The 11,659-nt window shown below is 41.4% G+C and overlaps 1 long non-coding RNA gene across 1 annotated transcript; it reads left to right on the top strand.

The window, feature by feature from the left end:
• Nucleotides 1–632: 632 nt before the first annotated feature.
• Nucleotides 633–11,446, top strand: LOC127467051 (uncharacterized). Its single transcript, XR_007902945.1, has 3 exons — nucleotides 633–846; nucleotides 4,609–4,717; nucleotides 11,252–11,446. It is a non-coding gene; the product is annotated as an uncharacterized LOC127467051 (long non-coding RNA).
• The last annotated feature ends 213 nt before the right edge of the window (nucleotides 11,447–11,659 follow it).

Genomic DNA, 11,659 nt, shown 5'->3' with positions numbered 1-11,659 from the left:
TGGACAGCTGTCACTGAACTCATAATTTGTCATTCAGAGGTCAGAATTGAGTGTAATTCTGGCACTGCACTTTGAGTTTTTCATGGATTAATGTTTAAAGCCACAAATGAAGAAAATAAGTTCAGGTGGGTAATTGATCCTCTACTGCTGCACTTGTGAACTAAGTTGATTTTGGGAGTCACTGATTTCCCAGTACAATCCTATAAAGGAAGGTTTTCTTTCAAATCATCATAGTTATATCTGCTGTATTTGGATATTTGATATTTCAGTCAAGAATCTTTCTTTGATTACTAGGCACTGGCATTCATTCTATTTGGCCCTGAAAAAATAATTTTCCTTGATATGAAGAACCTCTTGAAAATAGCCTGTGACCTCAGTTTTTATGTAGTAGTTCCACTGACACTAATTAGAAATTATTGTCCGTGTCCCAGAAGATTCTAATTAACCCAGTGAGGACTTTACTTTTGCTGAGTTCACATGAAAAGTTTCCAGAACAGAGCCCAAAACCCCAAAATGTCCTATCAAAGACCTTTACAGAGAGGGTAATCAGACATTGGAATGGGCTGCCCAAGGAAGTGGTGGATTCTCCATCCCTGAAGGTTTTTAAGATGAGACTGGATGTGGCACTTAGTGCCATGGTCTAGTAACCACGGCAGTGTGGTTGGACTTGGTGATTTCAGAGGTCCCTTCCAACCTGGGTGATTTTATGATTCTACAGTTCTATGATATTAGAGGTCACAATCAATTGGAAAACAGAGTTCAGGTGTTCTAACTCTTCTATTCCTTTTGCTAAACCTTACAATGCATCTGGACCATCCCCATTTCACATCCTACTCTTGCATTAAGGTCTATGCAGCTTTAGTGTGGCTTTGGCAGAGTATCACAATAATGGACAACTTGAAATCTCTTTCATCTGGGTGATAAGGGACCAAGGGGAAGAGGCTTTGTGAAACAGGATCTGTGAGAAACAGCACCTACTTCTAGAATATGATTTACAAAAGCTCTTAACCTTGGTCTAACTGCTAAAGCAGTGGTAACCTCTTTAGCATGTGCAGTCAGGTCAGTGCTAAGACTTCCACCTGTCTTTCAGGAAAGATGCCCCTGTTTAAGTCGGTCACTTCATTATCCCTGGTTGATGGTTTGAAAGCCTCTGCAACTCTATTCTGTGTTTGCATTGAGCTGTACCTTTAAATTGAGGGGGAAAAGAATCACTTTTTCATAAGAAAGCAATAATCTCTCCAGCATTAGGAAGTATAAAGGAATAATTGTATAAATTGCAGCTGTCCAAAGTTGGCATTAACTTAAGTACTAGAGCTGATTGTTGGCATCTGCTCTTACCCACAAAAAGAGGAGCAGTTTTCGGGTCTTTTGAAGTTTGTGTATAAATCTGTCTTTCCACTCTTTAAAAGCAAACAGCCAGGACTACATTTGTAATAAGTCTCTAAATACATTTACTCAGCTTGACAACACCTCTGTTCATATTACCACTGCTGAAATTTGAGGGCAAGGGAGGAGGGAAATGGTGACAAGTTTTATCTTGCCAATTTTAAAATGAAAATTTGTCTCCATTTTGCAGCCAGCTCCAATTTGACATTCCAGGGAGCTCAGTCCAGATTAAAGCCAAGACAAATTCTCCTTTATTCCTTGTATGAGCTCAGCTGGAATTTCTCTGGGTAACTGTCCCTGCAGAGAGGCAGTTCAGCCAGTGAACCTGTGAACCTTACCTCTCTGTTGATTGAACCTCATAAAAATACGAAAAATATAACCAGAAGCCACATAAATAAGAGAAGCTTTTAAAGATTAGACAAACATTGATTATTTGGTATTTTGGGGTAAGACTCTAAACAACAGAATTGTTTGAAAAAATGTATTTCTATTTTACATATTTTGACAGCACTTTTTCATTCCAAGATAATTTGAAAAGTGTAAATCACAAAATAGAGTAGCATACTTTTCATTATAAAGACATCTTGAAGGATAGCTGATGACCAGCCTTTTGACAGTTTTTCATATCCCACTCTTTTTTGTTGCCAACATCACTTATTAGATTCTCTTTTTCACATTCCCAAGCATAAATATGGAGATAGATTGTAACCTATACACTTGCACACCTACATTTCAGAAATGTTAGCAATACTCGGAATTAAAAATCAAATTCTAATACATTAATTTCTCATTGTTTCTACTTTTTTGTTTTTGCTCAAAGCAGTTTGACATATTAACATGAAAAAGAGAGACTGTAATACTTTTTAAAAACCCATTAGTATCCTAATTTCTAATATATTCTGTGAAAGGAATAGAGAAAATTCTCTGAGATTTTTTTTTCTTACTAGAAAGATAACATAGCTGTCAAAATTATGATAACTCTGCATTTGTTCTTGTACTTTTGACCTTAGAATATATAAATTGATATTCTATTTTGACCCTTTCTGAAAAGAGAAACCTTCTTCTCTTCATTTTTGACAGAAATCTTCCCATAGTTTTGAACAGATGAAGACAAATGCAGAAGGGAAATAGGATCCATTCTAGCTAGATGAACAGATTAGACATCCATGTCAAACATTATTATAACCTATATGCTTCATAGACTGGAAGTTAAATACTGCACAGACTCAAGTCAAGCATTACAAAACCAAAACTGTTTCTCAGCCCACTTACTTCTTCCTGCATGTTCTCAATGATTCAGTAATTAACAACACACTGAGACAACATTTGAAGCACTGCAATGATGCACAAAGTGCACAAAAAAAGAATTAATATATTTATAGGCTAAAATTTGCTGCAGCCATACGAACTTTTCATAATCAGGTTCTGCGTGAGGGGAGAGGACGCTTGCAGAAGTGAAACAAGTTCAGAAGCCAGACTGCAGATCTGCTTGCTCTCTCACTCTCTCCCTGCATGCAGCAACCACATTCCCTTATCAGCTTCTTAAAGCCCTGAGATTACTGGATCCTTACAAATATAAATCCATAGCTTCATGTGCCCTTCCCTTACTCTAGCAACAAATTTAAGAAGGAGTCCCTTCTACATAGTGTTCTTGAGGTATTTTGCTATTTCAGTGGTGTTTTCTGACCTCTTTGCCCCAGGAAGATAATAAAGGCGTACAAAGTTTTGGGCCAGCCCCTTGACACCAGCAAAGGTTTTCTCACACTTACTCTCCACTGCAAGTTTGTTGTGTTTTCCACTCTCTGGAGCAGTCCTTCCCCAAGACAGCTGCTTCATTGGCCAAAGTACAAAATGAGGGCTATTTTGGGGAGCCACCAGGATTGCATGGCTAAAATTTTATTGAGGAGGATTCAGGATGTGGCAGGATCCCTGTCCCCAGAAAAGAGGCCATCAGCACTGGGGAAGAATGACACAGCTCCGTAGAACTTGGTATGCTGGGACCTTCTGAGCCCATGTTCAGCCTCGGGTAGAGGTTGCTGTTGGGCTCTACCTGGGAGTCCCAAGTAAGAGCAATTACACATTTCACTGAAGACCAGGGCCTCAAGTCAATAACAGGCATACTAAGACTGGAACATTTTGGGGCCAACTGAGCAGAGCAAGAAGGTGAATGTTTAAAATTAATCAAATTTTCTTATTCCCCAGTAGATCAGGGTTTGCAATATGTTTCTCCCTCTTTCTCTCTGCTACTAAAGTACATGCACACATACTTCCTTCAATATCCCACCTGCATAAACAAAGTACTTCATGAGTGTGTTACAAGGATAAACTCAGCAGTGTTTAAGGGGTTGTCAGACCCTGTTAATGCAAGCACTGTGAGGGAGGCTGTGTGACATGACAAACTGAACTTTCGGAATCCCAGCATCTCAGCTCTATTCCAGCTTTACCACTAAGCCATGCCTCAGCTGCCCCACCTGTAAAAATGTGTGTAATCACACTGCCCCCTTCTCAGGACTGCTTTGATGCAACTCATTGTATAGGAAGAATGAGACATTATAAAATATAGAGTCACAGTTCCTGCTGCTTTCCCCCTGTATTTACACTGAGGAAAGCAGGAATTCTGTTCAAATTTTTCAAAAGAGTGGATGCTTACAAGTCTGGTACTGATAAAATATGGCCTGCTGGCTTAGCAAAACCACAGGAACAAAATGAAAAATCTGCTCATTTCATTTCCTGAGAACAAACACACAAAATGAATGTCACACATTTCAGTAACAATTGGTGTCTATGTAGTTCAGAGAAAAACTTCTGGTCCAAGGAGACAACAGATTTTATTATACAAATTAGGAACAGCAATTGCCTGCCAAGACAAAGGAGCACTGATCAGAACACGACACACAAAGAAGGAAGAAAGGAACTCTGATTTAACCTGCAGAATACTAAAATTATTTCTGGTCAGCTTGTGCTGTTGGGGAGCTTCGCCAAAATCCTCTCCGTTTGCATGGCTCAAGGAGATGAGATCCTCCATCAGCTCTGCAGTGACAGTGCTGGGGAAGCCATGTCCACCTGTCCTGGGAAGGAGTGGGCACCATACCTCAGCAGCAGCAGCCCCTTGGCTGTCCACCCTCCCCAAAACTGCCCTGGTCCCATTTTTGTGGGATACCTCTAAACATTCAATAAAAGCTGTTTGCTGTCCAATCTATATTTTTTTTTTTATGTTATCAGTATTGCAGAAAGAAAAGGTCAGATTATCTGTAAGAAGGTGACCAGCAGCAGGAGAAGCTGCCCTGCATGGAGCCTTGGCTCCAGAGGAAAGAATCCAGTTGGGAATGAGGTCAGCAGAGGTGAAACTTGTTAAATCTCCTATCTTGCTAAATCTTTGATCCACCCTTCTTGGTCTAACCATTGCCTAGTGGGAAAGGCAATGCCTTAAAGGAACTGAAGTGAATGGGAGATAGGAAACACAGGAAGTCGCGAAGGCACAGGAAAATATTGGGGGTGCTGGAAGAGCGCCTGCCCCTTTGCAGCATCCTGGGCTATTTAAAAACTTGCTGAGTTGTCGCATACCTGTACCAATTTTTACCTCAGTCAGCAACACCTGAAAACAGAAAAGGGCTTAGTGAGTATGTTTGGCCCAAGTATCTCCACCAGCTCCTCCCTGCTCCCCATGTACCTGGACAAAAAAATGTTCACCCGGAGTCTTCGCTGACACATGCTTTTACAGGTTTGAACACTCAGTGCTGCTCCAGTCCAAAGAAAGGTAAAAGGAAGCTATAATTCTACTTTGCCTCACTCCACTGCAAATCTAAAGTAGAGCCATTTGCCTAATTAAGTTTAAATAATGCACATTTTTTAACATTAAAATATAATCACCTCTGTTTTGAATAATATGGAGCATTCATTAGGCCAGTTTGGCTTTCAGGTGTTTGCTCTGCCACCTTGTTCAACCCTGATCCATCAACACCACATGTGAGTGGTATTTGGGTGCTCAGCTCCCCCAGTTCATGCGGATGCTTTTTACGATGTGTCATGTCCTTTCTGGCACCTGAGCAGGGAGCCCATCCACACACCACCTCAGCTCCTGTCACAGGATGCCAGGTCCTGCATGGGTAAGTATATAGTAACACAATACGGGCAAAAATGTCACCATAGCACACACCTCTGGTTTTAAAGGCAAGAAAATTTTCCACTTAATTCTTTGCAAGAAAAAGGTGAGGAGCAAGACAGGGTCTACTGAGCCAGCATGAAATCCGTTTCTCCCTGTCATATACAGATAAAAGTTACTTTTTAACTACAACATGGTTTAGCCATTTTGCAGCCTTTGCTTGAAAACTAAATTCCTCTTCTCTCATGGTCATATAGGTATGCCTTGTTTTGCAATGGACCTTTTCCTAACAGGTTTGATGTCTTCAGAAAATTTAGCTCACCATTTTGGTGAAACACATTTGGAAGGAATTTCCTTCTGTTTCTTAACACTGAGCAACAGAGCCTCTAAAATGCTTATAGAGAGCACATTTTCCTGGGGCTGCAGGGAATGAGTCACTCCAGATAGACGTCAGATCAAATACAGCAAGTAATCAGTGAGCTGGCACCAACTGGCCTAAGAAAATAGCATTTCACTTGTCAGTCTCCCTGTACCTACCTGCAACAATAATTTTCAGGGTGCTATTCAGCAAGGGGATAGACCATCCCCTGCTGTGTTCCTGCTTCAAAGTTGTACAAATTAGCAGGAAATAGATTGCTGTGCATTGAGAGAGGCCTTTCTGGGCTTTCTCCCACACGGCACTGAGCGCTCTGGCTCAAGGCCATGCTGTGGCTAAAGCGCCAATGCTCCACTGGCCTGTGTGGGTACCAGTGGGAGTCTGCCTTGGAATGTTGGGCCTCAAGGACTCATCTTTTAAACACCATTTTAAAAAGCATTTAGGCACCTAACCATATTCTGCAGATTTAATTACTGTATAAATCACATCGGTGCAGTAACCTCAGAGTGGTGGGATGGGAAAGAATGTCCCTCAGCTCCAAAACAGAGCAAAGTCATTTACTTCTGCATTTTGCTTGCAGTTGCTTGAAAGGGTGAGACATGAACTCTCATAAATGGTGTTCCCTTGGTGCCCAGCTCTGCCATCCACACGTGACAGGTCACAGTGAAGTTTAGGGAAGTAACTTGATGACTCTGCTCCAATGTCCCCATCTGCAAAAAGGGGTTGTTCCAAGGTTCTGCTGGCCCATTAAAAGTGTGTGCAGCTCTGAGTGAAGAAAGTGATGATGAAGAGAAAACTGCATATGTTGAAGTTCGGGTTTCACTATTTCTGTACTTTTAACAGAATTAATTTTTGTATTTTATTTTGCCAATTCTGCACATCCCAAAACTGCTAGCCACTAATGGCTAAATGCTACTTGGGGAGAAGAGGATAAATTGTGAATGAAGTTGTCTGTGCTTTGTTCCCAACTGAAGGAGCAGTATAACTCAAAAAAGACCTTACTAAGAAATGAAATCATTTTCTCAACCTTCTCTGTGAGCCATACTGAAGCATGGCAATTTTCCTTTCTGGTCAATAGTTATGGAACTTTCATGTGTTTTGGTTCATATTTATAATCTGAAACAGAGATAGAATATAAATATAAAAATAATTTTGTTCTAATTTAAAAAATGCAGAAATAATTTTTTTTATCTTTAAATTGCCTCCATTAAAGTTACCTCAAGATCCATTGCAAAGATGTAGTAATTATTAGTTTAATTATTAACATCTCTCAGCAAGCTAATTAGTTGGGCACCAAATGAAAACCATTTTTGCCTGAGGTCTAGAGACGCTAAACCAGAAGATTATTTTAATATTTCAGGTTAAATATTCAAGGTAGAAGAATTTCTGCTTCTGGAATCATGAGCTATTTCATTGCTCAAAAAGAATTTAGAAAAGACAAAATAAAAATCAAACAAAAATGATGAAAATTGGCCCACACCCTAACTTTAGGCACTGCTAAAAGATGGATATATCACCTTCCCCTCTCCTTGATGGTGGCTATGCTTGTTGATTTTCCAACTAAAGGCCTCACCAGCACAAACATGTTGTGTCACTGTCTGAATGGACATAGAGGGGACAAATCATCCAGATTTCTTATCATTGCACCTTCACCAGTGATATACTGAACCCTGTGACTCCCTCTGGAACAGAGGACACAGTATCCTGCAGGATGAAACTGCTGGGGATTCATCTGTAACCATCAGCAGGGATTAGATGAACTGGGCTGTGGTGGAGCAGCCTTTGGAGTTTGTGGGCTGCTTTGCCCTGGGTAGGAAGGACACCTCACAGCAGACAGACAATGCCACGTGTAAAAGAGACCACAAGTAACTCCTCAGACCAGCCAAGACCCTTGGTCAGTGAGGGACAGAAGTGTCCATCCTTCCAGGTCCCACTTCACCCTCCTCTCCCACGTCAGGACTCCAAATGTTACACATTGCCCTACTTTATCTATCTGGCCCCTTCAGCCATGTTCTGCATGAGGGGTCAGCTGTAGTGCAGCAAGACTGTCTCCCACTCTCTCCATTGCCGTGGGGAGTGAAAGAGCCACAACCCACACAGATCCTACAGGCCCAGCTCATCCCTGTCTCTCTCGTTGCAAAATACAGTATGAGGATGTTTGCTCAGTGGTACTGGGAGAAGAACCCTGTCAGGGTCACAGGCATAGCCTTGGGAAAAGCAAAGAGGCACAAGCTTTTATCATTCAAAACCCTACATATTACCCCTCTTGCTACAGGAAATTCAGATGCTTGCCCAGAGGTCTCATATTCTCATTTTGTTAAAATGAGGAAAGCACATGTTATTTAATTCTTGTTTTACATACATGCCTGAGCAGCCCAGAAAGGCTCTGCCTCACTGCTGTAGCAGCCAGCTTTGCAGGGTGGTGGCTGTCCTGCAATAGCAGGGGACATCACAGGGCAAGCCTGGGCCACGTAGCCTCATCCATCACCATTGCAGGCAGCAGTCACAGTCATTTGTCTCAGAAACGTACCTAACACCATCCCTCAAACATGATGGCACAGACACTGTTCTGTGCCTGCTCAGTGGGAGGCCAACAGAGAACCCTCTCATGTCTATCCAGCACAAAAGTCTTTTCAAGGTTGTTGTTTTCCCTGTTGTGCTATGAAAGATAACAGCTTCATACAAAAACAAACAGGTTTGCAAACTCTTCCTGGGTGCTAACATCATACTGATGTAATATACCTGGGGTTTGATGCAATGCAGCTTTTTAGCAAATAGACACTCTCTGCTCACACCTCCCCTGATACAAATTCTTTTTCATGGAAACAGCTAAACTGATTTTCTTCTTTTTAACAACTCAAATTAACTAAGTTTAAAAATGACCCTCTAGTCAAAAATTAAAGCATCAAAATATTTAATTGAAATATAGGAATATATCCCTTCCTTGCCAGCTGTTACTGATGGAAATGAGTCAAAAACTACAAATGGGCTTAAGGAAAGATGATGATAATTTTATAAAACAACACATGTACTAAGGTAATAGGACAGGCATGCAACATAAATTAAAGCAACCAGAGAGTATTCCCCCATTCTCCTCCTCGGTGTTGAATGTGGACAGAAACAAGTTTTTGGGGCCAAGGAATGAGAAAGCAAGAGGATTCAGACAGCAACCCCACCACACCCTCTGCCCTCCTGCAGTCCTGACTCTCACATGCCCACTCTCAGCAAGCTGCTCAAGCTCCCAGCACAGCTCCTGCTGGGTACCACTTGCCAAAGCTGTGCTGGGAGAATAGGAGTGGCTTAGCTGCAGTTTGTGTTGTGGCTGCCCATGCTGGGACAAGATAAGTGGTTTGTCGAGGGGATGTTTCCCCTCCCTTTTAGTCTCTGACCATGTATCAGAGTGCCAGGACTTGAAAAGCTGTTAGTTCACCACGATGAGATACTCACCCTGAGCATGATTAATCAAAGTGATTGGAGTAAAGTAGTAGACAAATGCCCACATTAAAACTTAGGAAGCAGGAGAGAGTCTGTGCAGAGACCAGATCTCTGACCTGTTTTAAACCCTACAGTTGGGCTTTCTTTTCAAAACAGTCCGCAGTCCAATCCCCACGGTGAGTCTCACAGACTCTCTGGCCTGATTATTGCCCAATCAAACTGAAAAGACTGACCGAGTACTCTGGATATTCAATTTCACTTGCAGCATGGTAGCGCTTTATCCGCGGAGCTCAGCTATCCCATTTCCAAGTATCTCTCATAGAATTACAATGGTATTCAAATAGGTCTATGCAAGACTGCAATTGTTATAAGTTTATAATTTTAAATCAAAACAAGATTAGTCCCTTATTTCTCAGAGTCAAAACGCAATTATGATTAGGTACAACGAGTGTCCAGATAAAATGCTGAATAAAATTTGGGATATTAGTTGATCAAATAATGTTCCTTTCAGTCTGCAATCCTTATAAATAAAGTTCATAAATAAAAAAAACAGTTAAGCTTACCTTTAAACAAACATGAAAATAAAAGAAAATGGTGTGGCTTCCTATATACAGCTTTTACTGACAGCACGTGAGCATTTTCCCCATATTTCTTTAAAAGACAAACAATGTACATTTTAAATGGAAGGAAAGATTATTTTTAATTGGATTTGTGATGTGCAAGGGAGACTCTTCGTCATAAGAATAACAAGTTTAGGAAGCTTCATTTACATCTGAAATGCTTCAGGATCCTTTGTGATCTAACAGTGATGATCAAATCAAACCCTACGAAGAGATAAATTGCGTGCAACTTACAAGCATTATGCCCACAACTGGGTGTTTGGATTCCTTCTGAGCTATGTGCATTTTAGCAAGACCATCTGGACGTTGCCAAACTGATTCTGAAGAGAGAAATACGTAGCAATAAAGCAGAGACTTATAAATAGTAACTTGCCTGCTATCCAAGCTGCATGTTAGGGCTCCCTTGTTTGCTGCACTCCTGTTTCAGAGCATACAGTGTAAGAATTAGTCAGGCTGTACCTGTACACCCAGCAAAACAAGGGTTGGTAGGTTAGATGTGGAACCAGAGCTGGGAGTGGTGTGGTGTGGAGGAGTAGTGATAGTGATCCTAGGGTTTTGCTTTGGGAGCAGAGGGTAGGGTTGTGGACAGTGTTATCTGAGAGCTGAGGAGGAGGAGGAGGGAGTGCAGGAGGCCAACATTGCCCGGATTTCTCACACATCTGGTGCCTCTCAGTCACATGCAGTTTTGTAAGTGGCAAAATAAAGCAACAGCACTTGGCCATCCCTAAAACCCCAGAGGATTAGCAGTGTAAGAGGAATTTAATCTCTTGATGGGCCTAAGCAACATTTCAGTTTATGCCATTCAGAGGGTTCTTAATGTTGCTGGCAGCCCAGCAGTGGTGAGAGGCCCCAGTGAGCTTCACAGATGGGGAGTGTCTCTGATATACCAGAGGGATTAACTTTGGCTCCAAAGACCTTCCAAGCTAATGGATAGGAGGGTTATGCAGCGGAGCAGTGTCTGGCACAATACCATCTTGTTTGACCCTAGAGCAGTCCCTACTTGACTACCCACTTCTCTCATGAGTAATCACACCTGTGCTTGACTAGGAGCTCTCTTCAGTAATTTGAACAATGTTAGTCTCCACCATTCACACAGGCTTAGGAAAAGAATACTTAGAAGCATTAAATCTCAGTCATCTTCTTCATCCAAAGACAATGGACATTGGTAAAGCTTTGATAATTAAATATCTTTGATCTGTCTGTGACATCTGCCTTCTATTTCATAAGCCTTTGGTATGCCAGCAGATAGACTAGCAATTGTATGTATATGTGTATATATGGACATTCATACATACACATATATGCGTACACTAAAGCTCCTTTGTCTTTCAGTGTCTTACAGGAAAGAAAAAGCACCTGACTACTACGTCTATCATACTGCTTATCTGGTCCTGAATTCAAAATTAATGAGGAAACACTTTATTGCTGTCACTGGTCGTTGAGCCACCAAATCTGCATACACACAGCCTGGCACTCTTTCCCACTAAGTGCAAAGGAGGAGTCAGTAACTACTAAGCAGAACTAGCTGTCTTCAAGGGTCCTGTGGGCCCATTTAACCCTATGGACCACAACTCCTACAGCACTCTTGGATTACTTTGCTGTTACTGTATTACAAGTGTACTGAGTAACCACAGAGTAAAGATTCTGAGACAGCTGTTGAGTGGACTGAAAAACTATCTTGATCTACAGGTAAACAAGGGAATTTCTGCTTGGGTCATATCTCACTCCAATTTTTTTCTG

Source organism: Manacus candei, unplaced genomic scaffold (assembly GCF_025592945.1).
Source record: "Manacus candei isolate 608988 ecotype Guabito, Panama unplaced genomic scaffold, ASM2559294v1 h1tg000013l, whole genome shotgun sequence".
NCBI classification, from domain to species: domain Eukaryota; kingdom Metazoa; phylum Chordata; class Aves; order Passeriformes; family Pipridae; genus Manacus; species Manacus candei.
The sequence above is the reverse complement of the archived record's forward strand: the minus strand, read 5'-3'. Positions and strand labels throughout refer to the sequence as shown.